The sequence below is a fragment of the Arvicanthis niloticus genome, chromosome 20, assembly GCF_011762505.2.
Source record: "Arvicanthis niloticus isolate mArvNil1 chromosome 20, mArvNil1.pat.X, whole genome shotgun sequence".
NCBI classification, from domain to species: domain Eukaryota; kingdom Metazoa; phylum Chordata; class Mammalia; order Rodentia; family Muridae; genus Arvicanthis; species Arvicanthis niloticus.
This window is the reverse complement of record NC_047677.1, coordinates 13,634,171-13,643,434: the sequence shown is the minus strand read 5'-3', so window position 1 is coordinate 13,643,434 and position 9,264 is coordinate 13,634,171. Positions and strand designations below refer to the sequence as shown.

The 9,264-nt window shown below is 44.2% G+C and overlaps 1 pseudogene; it reads left to right on the top strand.

Annotated features, from left to right (window-relative positions):
- Positions 1 to 1,164: 1,164 nt before the first annotated feature.
- On the top strand, positions 1,165 to 6,121 carry LOC117724691 (large ribosomal subunit protein uL14 pseudogene; annotated as a pseudogene).
- The last annotated feature ends 3,143 nt before the right edge of the window (positions 6,122 to 9,264 follow it).

Genomic DNA, 9,264 nt, shown 5'->3' with positions numbered 1-9,264 from the left:
CGGGTCCTTTAGGACCACTTTCCTCGCCTTTGACTTGGACACCCACACCGTCCCTGTTCCCTGCGGTCCAGATCCACTTAATGCTGCTTTAGTCTGTCCCACTTTACAAGCTTAAGGACACAGGTGCCGAGAGAAAGGGGTTTCTGGGTGGCTCCCCACCCACTAGAGTCACCCACTCGAGTCTCGTGTAGGTTGTTGTGCCTTTGTGCTCCCTTCCAGGCTTTACTTTAACCCAGCGTCTCCTCGGTGCCACACTGAACTGGCAAGCTCTATGGGCTGAAACTGCAGGGTCAGGTAGTCCAGATTAAGCATTAGGGACTTGGTCCTGGAAGCCAGTCCTGTTTTGCCTCCATCTGCCCCTTCAGCTTGAGCACATTCCTCTCCCCAAAGAGGGCTTTTGGTGGAGGATGGCAAGCAGGGGGGCTGAGAGCTGAGGAGACCTCAGCTCAATACTTCTCTAGAGAAAGCCTTTCATCTGGCTGCCTCAAAGCACCTGTGAGTGATAATTTACTCCTTGGGACACCTTCTGGGGAGGTCAGTGTGTTGCCTAGGGCTTTTTGTGTTTGTTTGTTTGCTTGTTTGTTTAGTTGTTTGTCTGTTTTTTTTTATGGATCAGAACAAAGTGACATGGAGTGATTATATGATCTCTTCAACGAGCACATGTCTCTAACAACTGGGACTGGTTTACTGAAGTGGGAACAGAGATCAGAGGCCAGGGCAGCGGGCAGAAGTCACTAGCCACGGTGCCTCAAGGAGATGCTCACAAAACCAAGAAGTCAAGAGGAAGAGATGAGAAAGGGAGTACAAAGCGAGAAATAGCCCGGGACGAGGTTAGAGGCTCTTTCTGGCTTCCTGTAAGTGTAATCCTAACCAGCCACATACAAGGGAAACCAAATGTCATGTGAAGCAGTGAAATTGTCACCCTCAGGAGGGCTGGGCCCCAAGGCGAAAGGTCAGACTAATCCCCTCTCTAGCAAGGCTCAGTTCCCCCCCGCAGTATTTTTAGCAACTCCTAGAATTTGCCAGCTATTTTTAGAAGCTCCTCGATTTTGTCACCTCACGCAGATACGAGAAGAGCCAAAGAATTACAGTTTGTCATTTGGACAGGCAACGTCAAGCTTCAGCTGATGGGACCTCCGAGAATCGTACATAGGACAGGTGTCAATGGTGACTCACACTGGAGCCTCTGACAGTCAAAGGACTTGGGTGGAGAATACAGCAGGTGATCATTATCCCATCTTCGTGGCACAAGGTCAGCCTGGCACTTAGCAGGGTGGACCTTGAAGTCTTGAGCCCCACCCCCACCTCCTTTTCCTTGTCTGCAAATGAGAGCTTGCTTATGACCTACCTCTTGCCAAGGTGGTGGTCAGAGTGTGTACCAGTAAGTACTCATGACCAGAAGCTGTTATTATGTTCTTAAGGTTTACAGTTTTAAAAAACTAAGAATGGCCACGAGGATGCCAATGGACCATCAAGATGCCATGCTTAGGGCTCTCAGCCATACCATTCTGCTGAGCTGGTAGAGAATGCCCTGTGAATCCTAGGCCCGTGCTAGGCTCCGGGATTCTGTGTGTTTTATTTCTAACATCTCCTGGGCCGTTGGTGTATGGCTTTGACTGACACAGTCTGTCTGGGACCCCACTCTCAAAGTTTATCCAAAGATCTGCACTGTACCCTTACAATGGAGTGCCTGAAGCAGTGACTGAATATTTCCAGTAAGCCATGTGACTCTGATGATACTAGCAGTCCTCTCTATAAAATAATGAACGTGGGCACTACATTTATTCCAGTGCTTCACATTATCCACAAGAGAATTGTTCTACCCTGTAAAGAGTCAACCTGAGTTAGCATATACTGAGCCGTCACTACTGGGAGAAGCAGGGGTTCCCTAAGCCTGTGGTCACAACATTGTTGTCAACTGGCCCATGTAGCACCATGCTCCTGTATGCATCTGTATAGAGATTCCTTCTTTATATACTGTATACAAAACGACATTGTGAATATCATTGGTTTATTGACAAAGAACTAGTGGCTGTGCCTAGGTACTAGGTAGGTGGCTCAGTGGATAAGAGCATTTGGCACACAAACAAAATGACCTGGATCCCCAGAACCAGTGTGAAAAAGCTGGGCATAGCTGCATGTTCCTGAAACTCCAGTGTTGGGGGATGGAGGCAGGCTGACTCTGGAGCCCACTGGTCAGCCAAATTAGTCAAAAAGGAGAGATGTCAAGCTTCCAGTTCAGTGAAAGATCCTATTTGTAAGGAGTGACATGGAGAGTGAAAGCATCTTCATGTTTGAACAGGCACACACACATATACACTAATACATACACATGTATATACACACATATCTACACACACACACACACATACATATATATACACACACATACATATATCATACATACATGCACATATATACATACATATACACACACATAAACAAGCAAGCTACACACACAACCGTACACATATAAACACACACACACACATACTTATACACACATTCATACACATACATCGATACACACAAGCAAGCCACACAAATATAGACACACACAACAAACAAATCACAAACACACATACACCAAGCAAACCACATACACATACATACATACATATACACATACAATAAGCAGATCATACACACACAATAAGCAAACCACACACATATACATACATACACACATCAGTAAGCAAACCATACACACATACATGCATATACTACAACAAGCAAACCACACACACACAACAAGCAAACCACACACACATATATACACACATATATACACACATATACATACACATACATACATACACACACATACAATAAGCAAACCACACACACATACATACACACATCAATAAGCAAACCATACACAAATACATGCATATACTACAACAAGCAAACCACACACATATATACACACATAAACATACATACACATACATACATACATACATACATACACACTCATACAACAAGCAAACCGCACATACACACACCCAAGCTCTATAACCCACATCTGAATATGCTTTTCTGACACGTGCATTCTATCTAAGGAACATCCCAGCCTTCCTGCACTGGGGAGCACTTGTGACACTTCATCAGTGTGCTTTGGGTCACTGTTAACAGTGACATCAGTAAGGAAAGGCTTGAAGAGGCAAAAACCTACCACAGAGGGAAAGTCACAGTATGAGAGCTAACCAGGAAGGCAGACATGCTTCCTTCCTCTCCGGGGAATGAATACTTGATATGTTTGTTGCCTATAAACAACTGTAAGCCCACAAGTATTGATTTTAGAATCATAAGTCAATTTAAATGAGAATATACGTTTTCACATGTGGAATCTGTAAGTCAAGACAACAACTTTATATATCCTGGGATTGATATCCCATGGAAGTTAATCCTGGAGGAAGAGAAGGAAGAGTTCGGGTGTTGTAAACACCTGAATAAAACACCATGAGAATAAACCTAAAATAGGAATAAACAAAACTTCTTTCTGTAAAGTAATGACCATAATCTCATTTATTTATTATTCTTCCTTTCTTTCTTTCTTTCTTTCTTTCTTTCTTTCTTTCTTTCTTTCTTTCTTCCCATGGTCTCATGTCCTAGGCTGGCCTTGAACTCACTATTTAGCTGAAGATGGCCTTGAACCTCAGATCCTCCTTCCTCCACCACTCAGTGCTAAGATAGAGCTGTGTGTCACCATGCCCTCCAAATGGTCACCTTTTATCAAAAACTTTCTTTTCTTTTTCTTGACATTTTATACCTCTGGATTTTGCCTAAAATTACAGAGGCATTGAAAGAAATGAACAAATTATAAAATAAATATTTCCTGGTGCCTTGTATTTATTATTTTTTTATCTTTAGCAGAAAACTTTTATCTTTCCCAAACAAATATGACCATCAAAAATATTCACACTCAGAAAAACTATTAATGAAACATGACAGAATGAAAACATTTATTGGGGTGACAGAATAGGAAATATGTTTGTTTCATAGTGTGAGCTTCAATATAGATGCTGTATGATCGTAGATATCAACAAACTTAAGAAAAAAAAATTAGTGCTGGGAATATATGTTACTGAGTAATTGTCTATGTATGAAGCCCTAAGTTTGATTCATAACACCATACTAACAAAACCCCAGCAACAACAACAAACTCTCTCCATTAGAGTAACATGCCTGAGAATGGAAATTAGCCAGGAAAAACATACAAACACATGAGGGGTGATGATATCTAATCATTTCTACCTTGGAAATTCATCCATGTTGGGAGCTGGGGGAGACTGAGCTTTCTCTTTGTCATTTCTGTTCTCCAGAATTATGGGGACCATGCTATCTTTCTGCAGGCCTTTGTACCTTGCAAACTTCCCTTGTTCTACACCTGAGCCCTGAAGTAGAAGGCTTGGATAGCCAATATGTAAGCACTACAGGTAACTTGTACACCATGAGGTTAGTTCTAGGAACCTGTGATCTCATAAAATCTACCAAGCAACGTGATTTTATGAAAATGACTGTGAGGTGTGTTCAGAGGGAATTTGCCAGCAAGCATGACAAGTGGCCACTAATAAGGTTGGTCAGTTGCAAGTGTGACCTACAGCCTTTGAGCAGTCAGTGTATGGTGTTACCCAGGTCCAGACACTCAGTGAAGGCCTCAGGAATCAGACGACTCAGATTTTATTGAACATGTTTTATACACTAGACAAGGTCATTAGTAATGAACACCAAGACAGATCAGAGCCAATCTCTAGCTGCCAATCAATTCCTACTTGAAAAGTTGGGGAAAGATCTTTAGTCAAAAAAAAAAAAAAAAAAAAAAAAGCCACTGCATGAGAAGACTGAGGGAACAAGACACCAAGCTTTTCTGGGTGCTCTGTCATAGCTCCAGGGTTGCACTGGTGAACAAGAAAAGCTCTCATCTTCAAATATTAACAGTGAGAGAGGCAAACGGTTAACACCCATGACCATTCAGACAGATCAGAAGGAAACCTGCACAGAGAGAGACATTACAAGGAAGAAGCCCGTACGTGTGGACAAGATGAGGGATGCCGGGCTTTAGACCATAGGCCAGCGACCCTGCTACTGTTACTTCCTTAGGAAGCATTGCTAATCTAACTGAGCGTGACTCTCTAGGTCAGTGGCATTTCTGAAGTAGGTGCTACCAATCAACTTTGTCACCTACTATCAACAGTGGGGACCTTCTTCAGAATTTGAGAGAGTATTAAAATAACACTACTGAAATTAAATGTTCTGGAAGGCCACCTAGGGAGAGACTGTTCACCTGGGCAGTGATTACAGGTTTATGGTGTGCTGGCTCTTTACTGATTTTCATTAATTCAAAAGGTGAGCAGATGGAATGACTAAACTCCAAAAATGATGCCATGTCCCGCACAGGAGAAAGAAAGAAAGAGAGAGAGAAAGGAAGAAAGAAAGAAAGAAAGAAAGAAAGAAAGAAAGAAAGAAAGAAAGAGAGAAAGGAAGAAAGAAAGAAAGAAAGAAAGAAAGAAAGAGAGAGAGAGAGAGAGAGAGAGAGAGAGAGAGAGAGTCAGTTCATATCCCAGTGTCCCTTGTACTAACTTCCTTTCTGACTCTTTCCCTACACTCAAGAAGTCAAAGTGAGGACATGTGGTGGGTCCTCCAGAGTGAAATTCCGGATTTCCCTGCGTCTTCCGGTAGGAGCTGTGATCAACTGTGCTGACAACACAGGAGCCAAGAACTTGTATATCATCTCTGTGAAGGGAATCAAGGGACGGCTGGACAGACTTCCTGCTGCTGGTGTGGGTGACATGGGGATGGCTACAGGTAAGAAAGGCAAACCAGAACTAAGAAAAAAGGTATGTCCAGCAGTGGTAATTCGACAACGAAAGTCATATCGAAGAAAAGACGGGGTGTTTCTGTATTTTGAAGATAATGCAGGGGTCATAGTAAACAATAAAGGCGAGATGAAAGGTTCTGCTGTCACGGGTCCAGTTGCAAAGGAGTGTGCAGACTTGTGGCCCAGGACTGTATCCAATGCAGGCAGCGTTGCATGATTCTCCAGTGTATTTGTAAAATATATTCATTAAAAAGTCTTTGCTCTGTAAAAAAAAAAGAAAAAGAAAGAAAGAGAGAGAAAGAAGAGAAAGAAAGAAAGAGAGAAAGAAAGAAAGAAAGAGAGAGAGAGAAGCAGAGAGAAAGAAAGGAGAGAAAGAAAGAGAGAGAGAGAAAGGAGAGAAAGAAAGAGAGAGAAAGAAGAGAAAGAAAAAGAAAGAAAGAGAGAGGCAGAGAGAAAGAAAGGAGACAAAGAAAGAGAGAGAGAAAGAAAGAAAGAAAGAGAGGAAGGAAGGAAGAAAGGAGGGAGGGCAGGAAGAAGATTGGGAGCTTAAGATATTCTACTCCAGAGCCCCAGCTCACTTATCAGCTCCTGCATTCCAGGAAACTTATATTTTCAATCTAAAAATAAGTGTAGACATTTGTAATGTTTTGTATGGCTGGATGATTACCACTTGAGAGTTCGGCTGCTAGTGACTTTCAGCAGAGAGGTAAAGTTGGAGTGCTTGGCTTTAGATGCTGGGAGCAAGGTAGGGCTGTGTTTGGCCACGGCTCACTGGGGTTTAATTCTGATGAGAACTTGTCATGGCTACCAGTGCTGACTCATTCTTTGGGGATATAACCAATCTTGGCCATGCTATTTGCCATGAGTCTGTCCCCATGAGCCAAGACATAAAGCAAAGAGCAACAAGGTGCCATGATAACAGTCAGCTTGACACATAGGACCAGAGCTGGACCTGGAGCTGGCTGGACGGCCACCTCTGTGGGCAAATTGCTGCTTGCTCACAGGACCCCAGAGTGGTCTTAGCAAGTTAACTGGAAAGCATGGAGAATATTATCTCTGGTATCCTTGCCCCTCCTCCCTAAGATCATATGTGTATTCATGACTTCTCGGTGCCCCCACATGGGCATCATCTCATGCCTGTTTACTTTAGAGCAGTGGCTAATAAAAAAGGCTATCTGAAAACTGGCAGTTTCTATAATCTCAGCCATTACGAAAGCAATAATAACAATGGCGTGTCCGGGAAAAACAACAGTTCTCTGAAAATTTGAGAGTAGATTTGTAAGTGGTGAGGGTTGGGATGCCTATAATCTCTTATTCAAGTTTTTCTTCTTCTTCTTTTTATTATTATTATTATTATTAGAAAACAATAACCAGGAATGAATCCATCACCATAAAGTACACTGTTGTAAAAGGTAATTGCCAGCTTGGCCAGGCTCTCTGGAGTAAGTCCTCCTTGGCCTTGTGTCTTTCTTACCAGCTACAGACCTCCCCCTCCCTGTGGCTGAGGAGAGCCTGGCTTGCAGATCTAAGCTGGGAGAGTAGTAAGCGGATACACGCTGTCCCTGCTTCTGGCTTCCGGCTTCTGAGCTGTGGGGAAGCTTTGAACTTCAGGAATGGACCATTTCCTCTGTGGGAGAGAAGTGCGTAGGGAGACCCAGGATGAACACATGTCCCTCCTGTTTGTTTACCATATGTGTGGTTTCCAAGCAATCTGGCCCTGGATGAGAACTTGCTTGGTGCTGCCTGGGTGGGCTTCTGGGCAGGACCCCCAGCACTGCAAGACTTGAGAGCCTTGAGACTGCTCTTAAGCAGCTAGTCACCAGGACACACACTACTAGTGATGTGTGATTTCCTTGGGGTGCATCTTAAAAACAACTCCCTAAATGCACCAGCTGTCTGAATGTTCTAGTAGCCCCACTGGCATTGGGGGAACCAAATGAGGCACACCCTACAGGGCCCTGACCATGTGTCGTCTTGGCAGTTTATGGCCTGACATTTGACCCCTGGTCTCTGTGTCCCTTTGGTCACCACCTTATAAACCCCCGGGTTTCCACTTTCATTTTAAGAAGTGTAATTCTAAAGCACCATTCAGCACTTGTGGCCTTCAACAGGGAAATTCCTCCCTGAGTAACGGCACGCAAATCCTGTGGTCGCTGGGTGTGAAGCAGCACTTTTACCTGTAGTATCAAAGCTTCAGGCCTAACTGGTGAAACTTGGGAAGGATCCCAAGTTCTCTTTAGGAAACTGCAGCGTGAGTGTGTGGGCCCTACCCTCCATTACTCAGAGTCTCGAAGTTGATTCATTCCAGTGATACAGGGAACTGAGGAAGCCACCCTGTTACGCACCTCTTTGTCACATTTAATCACTTGCAATCACCTGGCATAATTTGGATTGTCTTACAAGGTGTGATTCCAAATTTCATTTGTGAAGGCAGGAGGGCAGCCTAGGCTTTCCCTGAGGTCTTGCTGCTTGGGGCAGAGCATGGGGAGCTTAGCTCATGGTGTTTGCTTTACCCTGTGGTTCGTGGTTTTGCATGCCCTGCCTCTTGGGAGGTTTGATGGCATCCTTTTGCTCCTCAGAAATCTCTGGCTGGAGCACTCTTCTATCCTTGGCAAGCCCTGTGAGCTGAACAACGGAGACAGAAGCTTCTGTAAGGAAGCTGTGTAGCCATTAATCCCCACTGCCAGATCTGGGGCAGCAAATCCCCCTCACACCGACTTCCTCTCTTAGCTCTGCCTGGGCCTGTCATTTTTCTTCCTTGACTGTCCACAGTCTCGACTATGTGGCTTAGGTTCACAGAGCCTCTGGATAAAAGCCTTTCACTCTGTTTTTGTTCCTCTACACCCCAACACTTCATTCACTGTGGACCCCTCTTTGTAAAAGAAGTATTTAGAACTCAGGGGGTAAACTGTTTCCCAAGCAAGCCCAGTGACTTGAGTTAGATCCCCTGAACCCATGTAAAGACGGAAGGAGAGAACTGACTCCATAAAGTTGTCCTCTGACCTCCACAATGCCACCATAGCATGTATGCTCACATACACTCGTCATACACAGTGCACGTGCACGTGCACGTGCACACACACACAAATAATTTAAAAGTAGTAACATTCACTGAATGTAGTAGCACATATTCTCAGCATTCAAGAGAGCAGCCAGGGGATCTGAATTTGAGGCCAGCCTGATTAACATAGCAAGGTCCAGGCCAGACAGGGCTACATAATAAAACCTTGTTCCAATGCAAACCAAAACCAAAACCAAATCCATTCTGCTGAGCTGGCCTAGACGGACCCAGGAAAGGCAGAGGCAGGACAGGCCCCTTACTTCGAGCTTACTAGTACCAAATGAGTCTGGTGATCACTGGGAGCGGCTCCAGAAGTCGTCGGTCCATAAGTGGCCCCAGGTGAGTACCTACTGTCTCTATCTCCACATCTACTTCGGGAGCC